This window comes from Macaca fascicularis, chromosome 3, assembly GCF_037993035.2.
Source record: "Macaca fascicularis isolate 582-1 chromosome 3, T2T-MFA8v1.1".
Classification (NCBI taxonomy): Eukaryota; Metazoa; Chordata; class Mammalia; order Primates; family Cercopithecidae; genus Macaca; species Macaca fascicularis.
In genome coordinates, this window is record NC_088377.1 from 175,861,550 (window position 1) to 175,879,696 (window position 18,147).

Consider the following 18,147-nt stretch of genomic DNA (forward strand, 5'->3'; position numbering starts at 1 on the left):
CTGCCCTCCAGCCATGCTGGGCCCCTTGCAGCATACTGAGCTCATTCCTGCCCCAGCGTCTCTGCCCGGGCCATTTCCTCAGCCTGGAACACTCTCTCCTGACATGTATCCATGGCTCTCTCCTTCCTTTCATTTAGTTCTGTACTTTTATGTTACTTTCTCACAGAGATCTTTTTTGACCACCTTATCTAAAATAGCATCCCCTGACACTATGTTTTAACTTACTCTGCTTTATTTTCTTTGTTTTACCATTACTTAACAGGATATCAATTATCTTTCTATATTTTCGTTTTTATTGCCTGTCTCTTCCACTCAGTAGTAAACTCCAGGAAGCCGGAGACTTTGTGTGAATCTCCAGCACCTAGAACAGTGCCTGGCACATAGTGGCACTCAATATATACTTACTTGTCAAATGAACAAACGCCTTTACTATATATGTCAGTGTTCTTTAAGGTAATTGACATATATCGAACAGCAATCCCGTGCCTGGTATTTTGCCAGATGTTTTTCATTACAGTATCTCATATATTACTTTGCCACAGCCCTATGGGAGAGGTGTATTATTTTATTTTCATTTTACAGACACAGATAAGGAAATCGAGTTCAGAGAGGTTAAAGAACAGGCTCCAGGCAGCTGGTGGCCGAGCAGGATGTGGACCACAGCGTCTGACGTGGAGTCCATGCGCTTTTCCACTGTGAGTTTGTCCCGGGAGTTCATTCTTCCAGGCTTATTTTTCTTGCAGTGCTAAAGTCTACGTCTCCAAAGCTGTTAGTGGCAAGTAGTTTCCCTTCCATTTTGCCCTCATGGTATTTCAACAAGTTCTAACAGGATAGAGAAGAAAACTGAATTACAGGCTTTTCAAGTTCCAGTCCAATGTCCACAACATAACCTCACAAAGGTCAGGATACAGGAAGCCTGCTTGTTCAGGATCAGATTTCATCCGAGATCCTTCATATCTCTTTACTTTTCAACCATGGCAGATGGCTTATGTGAGTGGTAATGAGGAGTGGTCGGAGGAATGCAAAGCAGAGAAGGCTTTATGTTCCTGCCCACCCCCTAACATAAGGAAAACTTGTTTCCTAGAAAGAATGTCTCCCAAAGTTTCCGATGACACGGCAACGGGGTTTGTTCAAGTGCAGTTTGTTTGTTTATTTGTTTGTTGGTTTTAGATGGAGTCTCAAGGAAGTTGGAGTCATCAACCCTATAGTGGTGACAGCTAGGAAAGGGAAGGGTCGGCATGCCCGCCCCCTGGGTGCTAAGTTTTCACAAGGCAGCTGGGAGAACCCTAGGCAACTTTTTATCCTGCAGTTACTCTGCTGCAGGCAACATACTGGCTCTTACACAGATCCCCAAAGCAGGTGTCATCATCCACAATTCGCAATTTTCAAAAAAATGAAAGAGAAGCTCAGAGAGGTTGATAGTTAACCCAAGGTCACACACATAAGATACACTTTTCTGTTTAAAAGCCTTCGTGAATCTCTTATATCTTTACAGAAAAAGAAATTCCAAACTTGTGTCCGGGGCCCTTCACACCCTAACTTCCCAGTCTCATTCCACAGCCCTCCACCTCCTGCACATGGACATCCCTGAGCATGGCCGCGTGGTCCTGCTCTGATGCTTTGCACCTGTTCCTGTCTCTATACCCGATGCCCTCTCTGTAGGGCCACCTGACAAATGTCAGCTCATTTTTCCAAATTCTGCCCAGGTGTGTCCTCCTCCTCCAGGAAGTCTTCCAAGCTCATCTTGAGTTAGGGTTCCCTTTTATGAGCTTTGACAGCACTCTGTGCTTTGTGTATCTTCCACGATGCTGCAATTCACTACAAACCCAAATCTGACTGTCACTTCCAGACTCACACTCTTCAGTGGCTTCCCATGGTCCAGAGAATCCAAGGCCAAATTCTGAATGGAAGTGCGGCATCCGATACTCAACCCTCTTGACGTGAAGTCTCTTCCCCAACCTTTTCTTCTCAAATTGCATCGTCCAGTTAGGTAGCTACTAGCCCCATCCGACTATTTACATTTAAAATATGTGAAGTTAAAGAAAATGAAAAATTCGATTTTTTACTCAAATTAGCCACATTTTAAGTACTCAATAGTCACACGTGGCTAGTGGCTACCATATTAGTGTGTTTTACTGTGTAGATTTAAGTTATAAAACGTGATGTTATGGGGCATATTTAGATAGTTAAAAGATTGTGATAGTGAAGCAACTTAACATACCTGTGCTTTTTTGTTCTTGGGGCAACAGCAGCTAAAATCTACTCATTTATCGCGAATCTCACATACAATAAATTTTATTACCTATAGTCCTCATGTTGCACATTAGATATATAGACTTGTCCATTCTACACACCTTCTCCTTTGGCAGTGCTGATTTACAGAATGTTGCCATCATTGCAGAAAGTTCTACCAGACGGTGCTGCTCTGGAGCCGTCTATCTCCGCTTCTTGCATCAATTTTGACACTGATAGATTAAAATTTCTTGTTCCTCTGTGCATCTGCTTGTGCTATTTCCTCTGCCTGGACTTCCCTTTCTACTCTCGCCTCCTGGATCAATTTTACATATCTCCCAATATAAGTTCAGGCGTTGCATCCTCCAAGAACCTTTCCATGAATGCTGACTGGGCTAGGAGCCCCTCTCTGTGTTCTTACAGCTTCCTTTTCCTACCTCTCTCACAGCACATATCCTCTTCGGTATTCAGCATATCTCAGTTGGAGAGGCCATGGGGGTAAATAAGGACCCTGGGACTTATTCATCTATTTCTTGCTCTGTTGGCTCCATGTAGCCAGGGTTGAACTATTTTTTCAGCACTGGAAACCTAGTGCCTAGAATAATATTGGTTCATAATGTATGCTCAATAGACACTTGCTAAATGAATGAATGACTCTACGTGGGTCAGCAGTAAGATATCCTTGGGAGATCCTGGAGGTGCAAACATTGACATCCACTAGAACAACAGAGTGTGCTATTAGATCATTTGTCTCTCCCCTCCCCACCTCTTCTCCTCCTCTCCTTTTTCTTCACATTTTTGGATGTTTTCTGCTGTTTACCACAGAATAAAAGGGAAATGCTTAAAAATATCAAGAAAAGACATAAAAATTATCCATCATGCCAACATTGAGAGATGATGATTTTCCAACATTGTTTTATTAGCATTATTAACTTTTATTAGCATTTTTATTAGCATTATTATTTTATTAACATTATTATTTTAACTATTAACTCTCTGTCAGTATTCATTGAATCAGTATTGATTGTTCAGTTTTTACTTGGTTTGGCATAGCTGAAAGTTGCACTCAGCAAACGGGACAAGGGACAGTTGGGCAGTTGTGCATGATGAATCTTTCCAACAAAACTGGACAGAGAACTGTGAGGTTATTCTCTGAAAAGAGCTACTCACTGAAGGGCTGCTACTAGTTTGTCCAGAAAATGGCCCTTCTTTAGTGTCTTGGCCCAAAAAGGTGGTGAAAAGAAGGTTCAGAAGAACATTGGTTGATTCATAAAAACTATTCAGCAGCTCAACAAAACAGCAATGCTTAACTTTGTCATAGAAAACTATACAGGTTATTCTCCATTGTCCCTCCAGATTCATTTTCCACCCTCTTCTGTCCTGTTTTGAGCCCTGAGAGTCCCATCTCTACGGAACATGCCACCCAGGTACCAGTCAAGAGATCAGAGGGCAGGAAGAGAGAGAACTCAAGGTCTTTCTTCCCCCTGCTACTTGACCCCATGGGCGATGGTTCTGGCAATGGCAGCATCTTTCTACCTAGGACCATAATTCCTGATAGGAAAATCCTCTCCCATGAATATAACTCATGCCAGGTTCCCTCTCTTTGTCCCTTCAGGCCTAGGTTTGTACTGTTGCTAGCCTCTGGAGGTTTAACCATCCTTTATTCTTAACCCTGTGCACATTTCCATAGCCAGCCCCTTCATACAACTTTGTCTAATTAATCTTTTGAATATGTCATCTGTTTCCTTTTGGGACCCTGACTGATAGAGTGGCAAATTACACACTGTCTGCTTTGGGGGTCTACCTCTTCCCCAACTTAATGTAGACATTGATATTTGTGGGCAAGATGCTACAGAGCAGGGACTGGAAAACCACGGAGACAGACAGCACAAATGCACCCGCTGTCTGTTTTTGTAAATAAAGTTTTATCGGACCCCAGGCACGCCCATTGATTTACATATTTTCTATGGCTGGCTTTTATGCTGCAACAGCAGAGTTGAGAAGTTGTGAGAAAGCCTAAAATCCTTTCTATCTGGCCTTTTAAAGAAGCAGTTTTCCAACCCCTGCTGTAAAACCACACAGAGTCCTCTAGGCTAAATTCATCATTGTATTGTTCTCTGTGCCCACAGACTCATGTAGAAAAGTCACACATCCTTTGCCTGTGCTGACCTCACCCTTGACGCCAATGCTGTGAAGTCAGCGTTTTATGGTACATCAGATTGTAGGTTATGGCGCCAGACAGACCTTGGTTCAAGTCTCAGTTCTAACATTTACTAGCAGACCTTGGGCAATTTTTTAGAATTCTCTAAATCAAACTCAAGTTCTTAATCTGTAAAAAGGAAATAATACTACTTCCCTCCCTCACAGATTCATAGTGAGAAATGAATAAGAATGTGTAATGTAAAATGCTTAACCCAGGGCCTGGTGCATAATGAATGCTTTGAAATTGTTAGCCCTCTCTGCACCAAGCCCTGTGCTAAGAGGTGGAAATAGAAATATGTAATATATAGGACATAGTATTTTGCCTCAATGAGCTCATAGATATAACAAAAGATAGAGATGGCTTCCCTATAGAGATTTTCTCATGTCCAATTTGATACTATAATACAGCCTGAACCCTTCCACCCACCTCCCCCTGCACATCCCCACTCCTTTTCAAATTCCTACGTCTGTCCTGTCTAGTCCCAGTTGGGCAAATTGCAGAACCTCATGTTTGGTGGAAAGGTCTTTGATATGGTTTGGACGTTAGTCCTCTGCAAATCTCATGTCGAAATGTAACTCCCAGTGTTGACGGTGGGGCCTGGTGGGAGGTGTTTGGGTCATGGAGCCAGAACCCTCATGAATAGCTTGGTGGTGCCCTTGGGATAATGAGTGAGTTCTCGCTCTGAGTTCATGTGTGATCTTGTTGATTAAAGGAGTATAGAGCCTCCCCTTCTCTTGCTGCAGCTTTCACTATGTGTATGCCTGCTCTGCCTTTACCTTCCACCATGAATACAAACTCCCTGAGGCCTCACCAGAAGCCAAGAAGATGCCAGCACCATGCTTCTTGTATAGCCTGCAGAACTATCAGCCAATTAAGCCTTTTTTTTTTTGTTTTGTTTTGAGACAGAGTCTCACTTTATCAACCAGGCTAGAGTGCAGTGGCAAGATCTCAGCTTACTGCAACCTCTGCCTCCTGAGTTCAAGCAATTCTCATGCTTCAGCCTCCCCAGTAGCTGGACTTACAGGCATATGCCATCACGTCCAGCTAATGTTTTGTATTTTTAGTAGACAAGGGGTTTCAACATGTTGGCCAGGCTGGTCTCTAACTCCTGACGTCAAGTGATCTGCCTGCCTCAGCCTACCAAAGTGCTGGGATTATGGGCGTGAGCCACCCTGCCCAGCCATAAACGTCTTTTCTTTATAAATTACCCAGCCTCATGTATTCCTTTATAGCAATGCAAGAATGAACTAACACTGTCTTCATTATTGCCACTGCCCTGTTGTCATCCATCAGGTGGTAGTAGCTCTGCTCTGTTAAAGGTGATTTGTGAACTACTTGGAGGTTATCACTTCAAGGCCTCCCAGTTCCATGGGTTCAGATGGAAAGATGCAGCTAGTGTGCAATGTCCTTTGCCTTTTATCTGCCTCATTGAGCTGAGATGCAATGATTCATCTGCAGTAGGGTCTTCCATACTCCCACATCATCAGAAAGATCTCTGCTTACTTATTGGCATTCCGTGGGAGCCTTAGTGACAATGCTGAGCTGATGGAAGGGTCGTATGCATCATGAATATGAATATCATTATTCAAATTACCCTGGTAGATGTTGAAGATAAAAGGCAATGTTTTATTTTGTGTTCATTAAGCACTAGAGGGTATTTTCCCGTGGCTGCCGACTCATTATGCATGTTATGGTTAATGGGAGTTAAATTCCAGCATCATATTAAGGGGAAGAAACGATCCCTCAAGTATTTGGAAACTCCTTCCTCCAAATTGTAGATCAAAGCTAGGTTAGGAACTTCTATGCTGTCTCGCTAATGGATTAGACAAATTGCATTATTTGAATTTTTCTCTCCAAACACTAACTTTCCCTAAGTAGAATGATTACAGACATTTTGTAAGCATGAGAGATTGTGTGGTCTACTAGAGCCAGCCACCTTTATGGCTTTTGCCTCCAGGGGAGAAAAAGTAACATTGTCTAGGCCGGGTTCGGTGGCTCATGCCTGTAATCCCAGCACTTTGGGAGGCCAAGGTGAGCGGATCACGAGGTCAGGAGATCGAGACCATCTGGCTAACACGGTGAAACCCCGTCTCTACTAAAAATACAAAAATTTGCTGGGCGTGGTGGAGTGTGCCTGTAATCCCAGCTACTCAGGAGGTTGAGGCAGGAAAATTGCTTGAACCAAGGAGTTAGAGGTTACAGTGAGTCAAGATCGCGTCACTGCAGTCCAACCTGGGCAACAGAGTGAGACAGCAAGACTCCATCCCCCCCTCAAACAAAAATTAACATTGTCTAAGTATCTGTTATGTACCAGGGGCTCTGCTTATGCCTTCTCACTCACAGTGGACAAAAGCCCCAATAAGGCATCATATATATGAGGAAACTGAGGCCCAGAATGGTTAAATTACCCACCCCAAATCACCCAGCCGATGGGAGCACCAGACAAGCAGCCCAGGGCTTTCTGGCTTAAAAACATGAGAATCTACTGTTTGGGGCCATCTCCCAAGTGTCTGTCAGATGCCTGCTTTAGGAGAATGTTATGTTCGAGGATGGAGTAGGCATACGAGAAGAGCAAAAACTGAGCTCATAACAAAATTGCCAGAGAGGTGTGGCTGATTCATAAGAACCCATACAAGCTATCTGCTTTTGTGGTTTTCTCCTCTTCCATAAACCTGCTGATGAGAAAATGAATTAATTCCTGGTTACTGTGGGTGAGAGCTAGGCAAGTGCCCCTTTCTGTGACTTGGGAGAGAGAAGGAGCCTGTCAGAGGTGAGGGAATGTGGGCAGGAAAGAGCAAGTTGCTGGGTCGTGCCTTCAGCATCCTCCTGGAATAGGAGGCTCCACCTTGTCTGTCACCTTACTGTAGAGTAGGCTTTTAGTGACTTCTGGAAGGAAAGAAATCCTAGAAAGCTTAGCACCATGCAGGTTTTCATAACATTTAAGACAAAATGTCTCTGCTGCCACATAACACCTGTTCTCTTGTTGTCACTGAAAGATGGAGTAAAAAATTAATCCCTGCCCTCTTCATAGCATCTCTTCCTGTGACTGCTTCTGGGCCCTAAATAGAACATGGCCCAGCTTTGTATCTTCCTCCCAGGACCCATTTTCTGGGTCTGGGTAATGTCTGTGTTGTTCTCCTTTGTGCCCTCTTCAGCTCAGCTCTGTCTGGAGTGAAATGTGGGGCCCAGGAGGAAATGGAAATGGATCCGCTAAGCAACACTTGGAGAAACAGACGACTCTGCTGAGACCCCACCTGGAAGGCTGTGCTCAGCTCTGAGCACCTAATTACCAGCCAGGTACAGACAAATGGGGTGAGCGTGAGGGGAAATGCAACAAGAATGATGGAGAAGGACAACCTGATTTATGAAGAAAGATTAAAAGAGCTGAATAAGTAGAGCTCAGTAAATGATGATCTGGAAGAACTCTGGGACCATCCACTTTACAGTTGAAGGTTGTAAACAGTCAGCAGAGTAAGAATTATTTTGGTTAGAGCTAAGAAATATAACAAAGAGTAATGAAGAGAAATTTATAATAATAATGGACTGTAATGTTATACCTATTTCCAACTCAAGAAACCTTAAGACATTTTATGGCTAAGTATAATATACACACTACAATGAGGCGTACTCAGACTGTAAAGTGGCTTGTAATTTAGCTAAAGCCTTTCCAAAAAAAAAATGTAGTGGGAGGGTAATGGGCACTTTGTGTGTAAAGCGCAGGGCCTTGGCTTTGTTTTGCCGGCTGCCCACTCACAGGCACAGTGTAGGTGGAGAATGGTGTTGCTTTGCATAAATAAGACCACTTTCAAAGTTTCCTGCTGCCATGTTCAGAGATGCACAGAATCCAAACCCCATCTTATAGAAAAAAGTAGTAGGATCTTCACAGAGAAATGTGGGTCTGAGAAAACAAGAAGGCTGCTACAGCTTAGTTCTTAACACTAGCTGACTGCCTCGGTCCATTTAGGCAGCTGTAACAAAATACCATGGACTGGGTGGCTTATAAACAACAAAAATTTATTTCTTGTGGTTCTGGAGGCTGGGAAGTCCAAGATCAAGGTGCCAGCAGATTGGGTTCCATAGACGGATTCACAGATGGTGTCCTCCTACCGTGTCCCACGTGGCAGAAGGGGCATAGGAGCTCCCTGGGGCCTGATTTATAAGGGTGGTAATCTCCTTATGAGGGCCTAGCCCTTGTGACCTGCTTACTTCCCAAAGACCCCACTTCCTATTACCATTACATGGCAGTTAGATTTCCAACATAAGAATTTTGGAGACACACAAACATTCAGAACCAGAGCACTGATGGAGTAGGTGGGACTACAGCCAGATCTGCAATTTTTTTTTTTTTTTTTTTTTTTTTTTTTTGCCTTGCTTCTGTCCAGACTATGAAATGGTGTGGATTTACCCACATCTCCCCTTTCTCTGGACCTCAGCATCCTCAGCCTCTGTTTGAGGAAGCAAACCTTTGTCCCTTTTCTGATTGGAATACTGAGGGATGGGTGAGCCTTTGCATTTTGTGCTTCTCTCTGCTTGGATTGCTTCGTCCTCAGATATCCACATCACCCACTTCCTCACTTCATTCGGATTCTGCTCAAATGAACTCGTTAGAGAGACTGTACCTGGTCATCCTGCCTAAAATAGCAGGACTTTTTTTTTTTTCCCCTTCATCACTCTCCAGCAACTTACTCCTCTTTATGTTTTTAAGCATACTTATGCAACCTAAATAACAGAGAGGTTTTCTAAAAGAAAAGGTATTTATTTAGAAATAGAACATTGCAATGGTAAAATGTGTGTGATAGTAAACTATGTGTGTATTCAGGGAGATAAAGGGAGACAAAGGTTTTTAAAGGAAAAATGAGGAGGATTACATAGTTATTTTGAAATAATTATCCTTGGCTATACAGATCAGTAACAAGGCTGACACCAGCCCAAGGTTACACAAGCAGGTGCTGGGGAGATGTCCTTGCAAAAGTAATTTTTTGTGTAAGGTTATGATGGCCTTTGGGCAAGGTTGTGGTTTTTGCAGTTGTATTAGTCTATTCTCACACTGCTAATAAAGACATACCTGAGACTGGGTAGTTTTAAGGGAAAGAGGTTTTTGGTTTTTTTTGTTTTTTGTTTTTTGTTTTGAGAAGGAGTTTCACCCTTGTTGCCCAGGCTGGAGTGCAATGGCGTGGTATCCGCTATCTGCAACCTCCGCCTCCTGGGTTCAAGCGATTCTCCTGCCTTAGCCTCCTCAGTAGGTGGGATTACAGGCACCTACCCACCATGCCCAGCTAATTTTTTGTATTTTTAGTAGAGACAGGGTTTCTCCATGTTGGCCAGGCTTGTCTCGAACTCCTGACCTCAGGTGATTTGCCCGCCTCAGCCTCCCAAAGTGCTGGGATTACAGGTGTGAGCTATCATGCCTGGCTGGAAAGAGGTTTAATGGACTCACAGTTCCACATGGCTGGGGAGGACTCACAATCATGGTGAAAGGCAAAGGAGGAGAAAAGCCACATTTTACAGGGCAGCAGGCAAGAGAGTTTGTGTAGGTGAACTCCCCTTTATAAAACCATCAGGTCTCGTGAGACTTATTCACTATTATGAGAACAACATGGGAAAGACCCATCCCCATGATTTACTCACCTCCCACCAGAGCCCTCCCACGACACGTGGGAATTTTGGGAGCTACAATTCAAGATGAGATTTAGGTGGGGACACAACCAAACCATACCAGCCATCTTTTGTGATAGTTTTTGTTTTCATGAATACAAGTGTGAGACCTCTCTTCACGGCCTTCCTTGGTTCTATTTGTCAGGTTTTTCTTTCATTTTTTTTTTTGAACATTAGACATCTCGTTTTGATTCTGACAACTTTCATACTTATCCACACCACAAATTATTGTATTACCCATATCATATAACTATTGTTTCCCATCTCCTCTGACTTGAATGTAAGCTCCTTAAGGACAGGGACTTTGTCTGTTCTGACCATTGCTGCAACCAGCACCTGTATTACCTTCTGGCCACTTATAGCATATGCTCAGCGTATATTAACAATGTGAATGGACTTGATGTACCTTGGGTTTCTCAGATAAAGAAACCTTGTAAATTGCATGTGTAGTTTATGTCTGCAGCATGTTTTTAACCTCTTAAAATGCTCATCCTTTCAGTAGTCCTGTGGTATATGGTAGTGCTCTTCTCTCCAATTCACAGAGAGAAAAACTGAGGCAGATGTTTAAAACTTGAGACAAATTTACATGGCAGGAGCTAGATTTAAATCCAGAGCTCCCATCCATGTTCTCAGAGCTTTCTTTGGTTCTTAGGCATCTCCTCCTGGAGTCCAATTTTTTTCTTTTTTTTTTTTTTGAGGCAGAGTCTTGCTCTGTCGCCCAGGCTGGAGTGCAGTGGCGCGATCTTGGCTCACTGCAAGCTCTGCCTCCTGGGTTCACGCCATTCTCCTGCCTCAGCCTCCCAAGTAGCTGGGACTACAGGTGCCCGCCACCACGCCCGGCTAATTTTTTGTATTTTTAGTTGAGATGGGGTTTCACCATGTTAGCCAGGATGGTCTCAATCTCGTGACCTCATGATCCACTCGCCTTGGCCTCCCAATGTGCTGGGATTACACAGAGTCCAAGTTTTATGTCTTTATGCTCCTTGCCTCCTACATTGCATGAACTTGTAGAAAGTCATAAAGGTACCAGACGTGGTGGCTCACGCTTGTAATCTGAACACTTTGGGAAGCCAAGGTGGGTTGATCGCTTGAGCCCAGGACTTTGAAACCAGCCTGGATAACATGGTGAAACCCCATCTCTAAAACAAAAATACAAAAATTAGCTGGGCATGGTGGCACGTGCCTGTAGTCCCAGCTACTCAGGAGGCTGAGGTAGGAGGATTACCGCTTGAGCCCTAGAGGTCGAGGCTGCAGTGTGCCAAGATCATGCCACTGCACTCCAGCCTGGGTGCCAGAGTGAGACTCTGTCTCAGAAACAAAAACAAAAAACAAACAAAAAATCCCCACAAAGTCGTAAAGGGATTATAAAGAAACTTGTCATGCAGAACTGGCTAAGTGTATAAAGTAATGATCTCATTATAGGAAAATCTATAAAGTTGGGCCAACTCCCCTTGGTTGCTAATTATAGGTACCTGAAATCTCTGGCACAGGTTGTTTGCACAATATATACTTCAGTTGGTTGTTGTGTATGTACATATACAGTGCTTTGCTGTTCCAAGTAGCTGAGAAAGTGGAAGAGGTGCTTTGCTGCTGTGCTTTTTCTGCCTTCCATCTGGCTAAGATTCTTAATGGCCATATACAGGGCTGATAATGTGTTTTCTGACCTAAGTTTCCAGTGATTGTCTTTAACTTAATATTTGCTGAGGCATCAGGAGAATTCAGAGGTTTCCCTCTCTAGTTCCTTTATTGGTTAGTGTCAGCATCATTTTAATTTTTGTCATTAATACTGAGTCAACAATATGCCAGGTAGCAATATGGGGACCTGGAGGAGGTAGTCGTAGTTCTTGGCTGGAGTCCTCAGGAGAGGGTTTTAGCAGGAGATTTGAGAAGCTGGATCACTCTCAACGACTATTGTCCTAGGAAATGAGGTTATGATGTGCTAGTCACTGTGTAGGGAGCCTTTGAAACCAGTTTTTTTAGTAGCAGGGAGTTGAGGGTTGATTCTGTGGCCAAGGGGAATTCAGAATGAACCAGCCACAAGGAAAAAAACCTCCAGAGACATTGTGAGGCCAGCATGATAGACTTTTCCTCTCCCATTGTATTAGTCCATTTTCACAGTGCTAATAAAGACACACCTGAGACTGGGTAATTTATAAAGGAAAGAGATTTAATGGACTCACAGTTCCACATGGCTGAGGAGACCTCACAATCATGGCAGAAAGCAAAGGAGAAGTCAAGTCACATCTTACATGGAGGCAGGCAAGAGAGATTGTGCAGGGGAACTCCCATTTATAAAACCATCAGATCTCATGAGACTTATTCACTACCATGAGAACAGTGTGGGGGAATCCATGCCCATGATTTGGTTATCTCCACCTGGCCCCACCCTTGATACATGGGGATTATTACAATTCAAGTTGAGATTTGGGTGGGGACACAGCCAAACCATATCACCCATAGAGAACACTGCCTTGCATATTAGAGAGTGGATGCCTTGCTTTGTTTTTACAGGTGGCTTTACTCTGTGCAACAGCTCAGCGAGCAAGGCCAGCCCTCTTCGTCCTACTTCTATGAATTGCAGAAGAAATGATAAAAGAACAAAGATTCTGGAGGCCATTGGCTTCCCTCAATTTGCAATAATTCCTTCTCTTTGAGACCGCCCCCCTCATCTCCTTATAGATCCAGATGCCATTTGGGAAGGTCAAATTAGAAATACAAGAAGAAAAAAAGGCAGACGCCAGTTAAGAAGTCCCTATCTTAAAAGAAAGCTCATCTATGCAGACTTCCCAGTGTAGGTGGGTAATGATTAAGTCACCCCTCTTCTTTCTTCTTAATCAAAGATTTTTTTCTTTCTTTTTAGTCCTTCACCTGGCAGTGAGGAGAGTTCATTAACTTGGTGAACAAAGGGAACACGTCTGAGCAACGTGCTTCAGAAGGGAGGAAGTAATGTTCATTTGCTGTGATTCTACATTTTGTGAAAACAGTTGTACAGATAGCTGTATTTCGGCTTCTGAAATGGTGAATGACAGCGTTTGAATGCACAATTGTTCCGCATAATTTTGGGGCATTGTGGCTGCCTCAGTGAATGGTCTTAAACTGCCCTGAGCCTGTGCAGAAGTGAGACTGGGGCCACCATAATCTCCAAAAGAGAGTTTCCTCTTCCATTTGCAGCAAAATTACATTTCACATGTACACCAGATGTCACAGTCATTTGTCCATTCTGAACATGCCCAGGAAATAAATAATGCCTGAGCCTGAAAGTAACGGAATGTGTGCTGTTTTTTTGAGCAAAGGGTGGATTAATGATTTTAATTAAGTTGGGTTTGCACAAGTTTTTTTCTGTGAAAATGATTTTTTAAAATTTTATTATATTTTTAATTGACAAGTAATAATGGTATATATCATGGCTGCAATGTGATGTTTTGGTGTTTACAGTGTAGAATGATTAAATCAAGCTAATTAACATATCTACCACCTCACATATATGTCAATTGAAAATGATTTGGGGGATCTCTCTATTAAACCTTAATTTAGGAAAGTGTAAAGCTTGTCTATAAAACACATGAGGTTTTAATTTTAATGTGAAACCCTGAAGATGGGGAAGATTATGTAGAGTTATGGGAAAAGTAGGTATTTTGGAATCAGATGGATCTTCCTTTAAATTCTGACTCTGCTTCTTCTCAGTTGTTAAGCCCTATGCAAGTTGTTTTTAAAAACTTCAGCTTCAGTTTCTTCATCCATAAAAAGAGAGTAATAACACCTACCTAATCCAGCATTAGATAATTCAGCAAAATGACAGATGTAAGCCTCCTGGCATATGGAATGCACTCAATTGACTTCAGTCTTCTTCCACCCACCCTCTGTCCACTTTAAAGTGTATCTGATGAAACACACAGCCAAGCTTTATGCAGGAGGCCCTGTTTGATGTACCCAAGAGCTGTTGCTGTCTGTACCTCCGGAAACCCCTTACCTCCGGAACCCTGTACCTCCGGAAACAAGGACCAGACAAACCCATAGTCATGTGAGCCTTTTGTAGGCTCCATGGGGGGGTCTTAGGCAGCTGCACATTGCATGCCAGCTTTATTTTTTATTCTTGTTTTTTTTTTTTTTTTTTGGAGACTGAGTCTTACTCTGTCACCCAGGCTGGAGTGCAGTGGTGCAATCTCAGCTCACTGCAATCTCTGCCTCCTGGGTTCAAGTGATTCTCTTGTCTCAGCTTCCTGAAGAGTTGGGATTACAGGCACCCACCATCATGCCCAGCTAATTTTTGTATTTTTAGTAGAGACAGAGTTTCACCACATTGGCCAGGCCGGTCTCGAATTCCTGACCTCAGGTGATCTGCCTGCATTGGCCTTCCAAAGTGCTGGGATTACAGGCATAAACCACCACACCTGGCCACCAGCTTCATTTTGAATTCAGGTCTTTTCATGCTTTGTTCCTCTTCAGAGATGTGGTGTGACTCCGGGAAAGTCAGCCTGGCCTGAGAGTGCATTTTTGCATTTTCTGCCTCCTTCTGTGTTTTCAGCTAGAGGCAGGTGCAGGGTGCTTCACTACATTCTCGGAACTGCAGAACTGCTGCAGAAAGCCCTGCTCTCACAGTGATGGTGAAAAGGAACCACAGACTTTGCAGACCATTGCAATGTGTGCAATTAGCATCCCAGCTTTCCTTCCAGGGCCAGTATACTGAGCAGTTATGCCTTCCCTGCTTTGGAAGGACAAGTGCTCGTTATCTCTTGTAAAGAAGGGGAAAATCTTCTGCTTCCACTTTCTCCTGCTTCCTTCTCCATCCTGTCAGATTCTCCCATGGATTTTCCTCTGAAACCCAAGGTTTTGTTTTTATTTTTTAACACAAGTGGGAAAAATCACTTCCCTCAAGCGAACAGCCTCCACAATCCTTAGAAATACTGATCAATGCCCTGCATGGTTTAAAAAGAACTCAGGACACTGCTTCCATTGGAGGCTTCTTGGTTTCAGGAAGGTGGGATGGGTGTGCTGGAGGTGGTTTGGGAGTGAGGAGAAGAGTGGGAGAGTCAGGTGGGTAGTGGGAGGAGGACTTATGAAAAGTAGAGAAGTGGGGTCATTGAGTGAGGTGTGGGATTTTGCGGAGGGAGAGGAGTAAAGAGAATGGTTGGGGAGCCCTGCTTGCTCTTAATTGTAGAATGCAATCTCTTTACCTTCTTATGGCACATTCAGACAAGACATTTGCTCCAAAGCTTTCTGTGAGAGAAAGTGTTTCTTTTAAATATAGCCATACACTGAGACACACCTTAAATAGCTCAGCCAAATTCAGGTGCTGGGAGTAGTCATTATTCATTTAACACACTGGACACTGGTGGAACACTTCACTTTCATTTGCTCACTTAAACTTCGCAACAGTCTTACATTTCTCTCCATTTCAGAGAGGAAGAAAGCAAGGCTTAGCGGGGGCTTGGTAATGTGTAAAATCCCTTGGCTGTGCAGTGGTGAAGCTCGTGGTGGGTAAAAGCCCGGGTCTGTCTGGCTCCAGAGTCCAGGCTGTTGCTCATCTTCCTGAAACCCTCTCCCTCCTTTGTTAGGGAGCATGCTGTGTCTTTGGACAGCAGCTGTGCTCACTGCTATGCCACCAACTCTGTGCTCTGGCTTTGGGAGTCTCCCTAGCATCTTCCAAGCACCGAGCTTTGCACATAGTGGGTGCTTGGTAATGTTCGTAGAGCAGGTGAGTTTCCTGAGTAGCACACATCACTTTAAGCCACACAATGCACCTGTGCTAAGCACAGGCTTTTAAATTCAGGAGGCTACATAAGAACATGCTCCTGGGTTCACAGTTACTCTCTCAAGCGAACAATTCATGGATTAATTATTTCTCAGGAGACTTTCAATGCCTTGGAGAATTGCCCATTCACTCAAAACTTGGCAAGATGAGCATGAGCAAAGAAAATCAGCAAATCTGAGACATGGTCAAGTGCAGATATAGATGCATAATTGTTATTCAGGGGCAGCAGTAAAAGGACATCGGGTTCTTAGATTCAATATGTACCCTGAGGTGTGCTTCAGATATCTTTCTGATAGATTTACAGGAAGTCCACCTCACCCCATCAATAAAATCAGGACAAAGAGAGCCCAGAGTGGGAAGGATGGGTGCGGTCCATCACGACACAACTTCTCTCATGCTCCTGAAATCAGAAGGCAGAGTCGGGGAAGAGATGAATAGTAGAAACTCAGCACTGGAAGGAGTGTTGAAAAGTCATCTAATCTGTCCCCCCCAAATCATCTGAGGCAGGTTCATTTTTATTTTGAAAGGCCCCCAGGAAAAGACACTCAGCAACCTCTTTTTCTGTTAGAGCCATTGCAGGGTTAACAACTCTCACACGTCAGAAGGTGAATCCCCCTAATTCATCACCTGCCACAGCAAACACAGGCTGATGGAGTCTATCTATTTACTGAGGATTTATGTCTTCCATTCACTTTAAAGTGTATCCAGTGAGGATACACTACCTGCTTCCAAAATGGCTGTGAGGCAATCTGCTGTTGGAGCGGGCTCAGAGTTTAGGGAAAAGAGAATGCCAAAAAGAAAAAATATCAACAAAAACAAAAAACTGAGTGGTGTAGAATATGTTGCCCTAAAGAAAGATAGAGGATGGCCTCAAGTTGTGAAACTCTGGGCTGTACTGGGTATGAGGTAAGTAGCAGAGAGAAGAGAGACTAAGAGGTGGTGGTTGGCACAGAATAAACGAACTGCTGTGAGGTTGCTTTGCAACAGTCTAGACATAGAGAAAAAAACTGGTGATAGGTGAAGTCTGACATAATAGAAGATTTGAAGAAGGATTGGTAGTGCCTTATTTTGTAATCTGTGCCATAGATGGTCATTAAGGAATATGTGAATCTATGTGGGGAAGCTCTCGTGAAATCTACCATCATTACCAAGCTCGATGAATAAATGACATAGATACGGCAGATGGTAGCAAGAGAAGGGACCTACCCAGGAAAGGAGAACTTATGGTTCTAATGGTGGCAGAGGTTAGGGAGGAAGTCGGCCACGAGCAAGGATCCTGGGTGAGCCAGGGTGGGGCATGTGCTGCAAGAAAAAAAGGGCTCACTCTGAAGGATAGCACAACAGATTTGTCTTTTGAGAAAATAGTCTCATCAGTCTTTGTGACGGTACTACACTGACCTTTAAGGCATCACTACATAAGAGTTTTTCATGCTGACAGGCTGAAAGAAAATGCAAATGTTGAAAGAAACTGAGTTAACTGGGGGAAAGTCGTCTTAAATGGGTTAGAGGCAATCTAGACTGCAAAAACACAATGCGAGTAATTTGGAAGGCTAGAAATATTCCTTCTCTTCATTAAAAGGGAGATTGTTTCAATCATAGTGTTACTATTATTGCTATTATTACGACTACTAACTCAACATAATTAAACTGGGATGTGAGGTGCTTTACCAAGACCAAATACCAGAATGCATATTGTTATACGTACGTGAAGCACATCCTGCACAATTTCTTCGGAGCCGGAAAACAAAAACCAGTAGAGAAGGGAAAGGAAAAGGAAATGTGGAAGGAAAGAAGACTGAGGGCTCCTCCTTGTGCATTCTTGTGTGTCCTGCACCTTAGTGGGAAGTCTGGGACATGGATGGATGTATGTGTGGATGGGTGGATGGATGGAGGGGTGGATGGATGGATGGCAGAATGGGTGGATAGATGGATGGGTGGAAGGATGGATCGATGGATGGGTGGATGGATGGGTGGGTGGATGGGTGGGTGAATAGACAGGTGGATGTTTACAGTAAAACATCTACCTGGAATAGTTATAAAACATGAAGGAGTTGGAAGGAAAATAGAAACAGTGTCATCATTAGATATGTCTAATGGACACCTTCTGGGACAGTGACCAACGCACACCTCTGCATTCAGGCCTTGGGTCAGTGTTGGTTTAAGCAGCTAAATCTCTCAGTGGCTCTGCCCAGCTGCCTACTCCATCTCAGTCCTTGCTGCGGGACAACCTGCTTGCCTATTTTCCTTATTTATCTCCAGCTAGTCTCTCTCAGACTTCCTGGTTGATTTTCCTCTACCTCAGCAA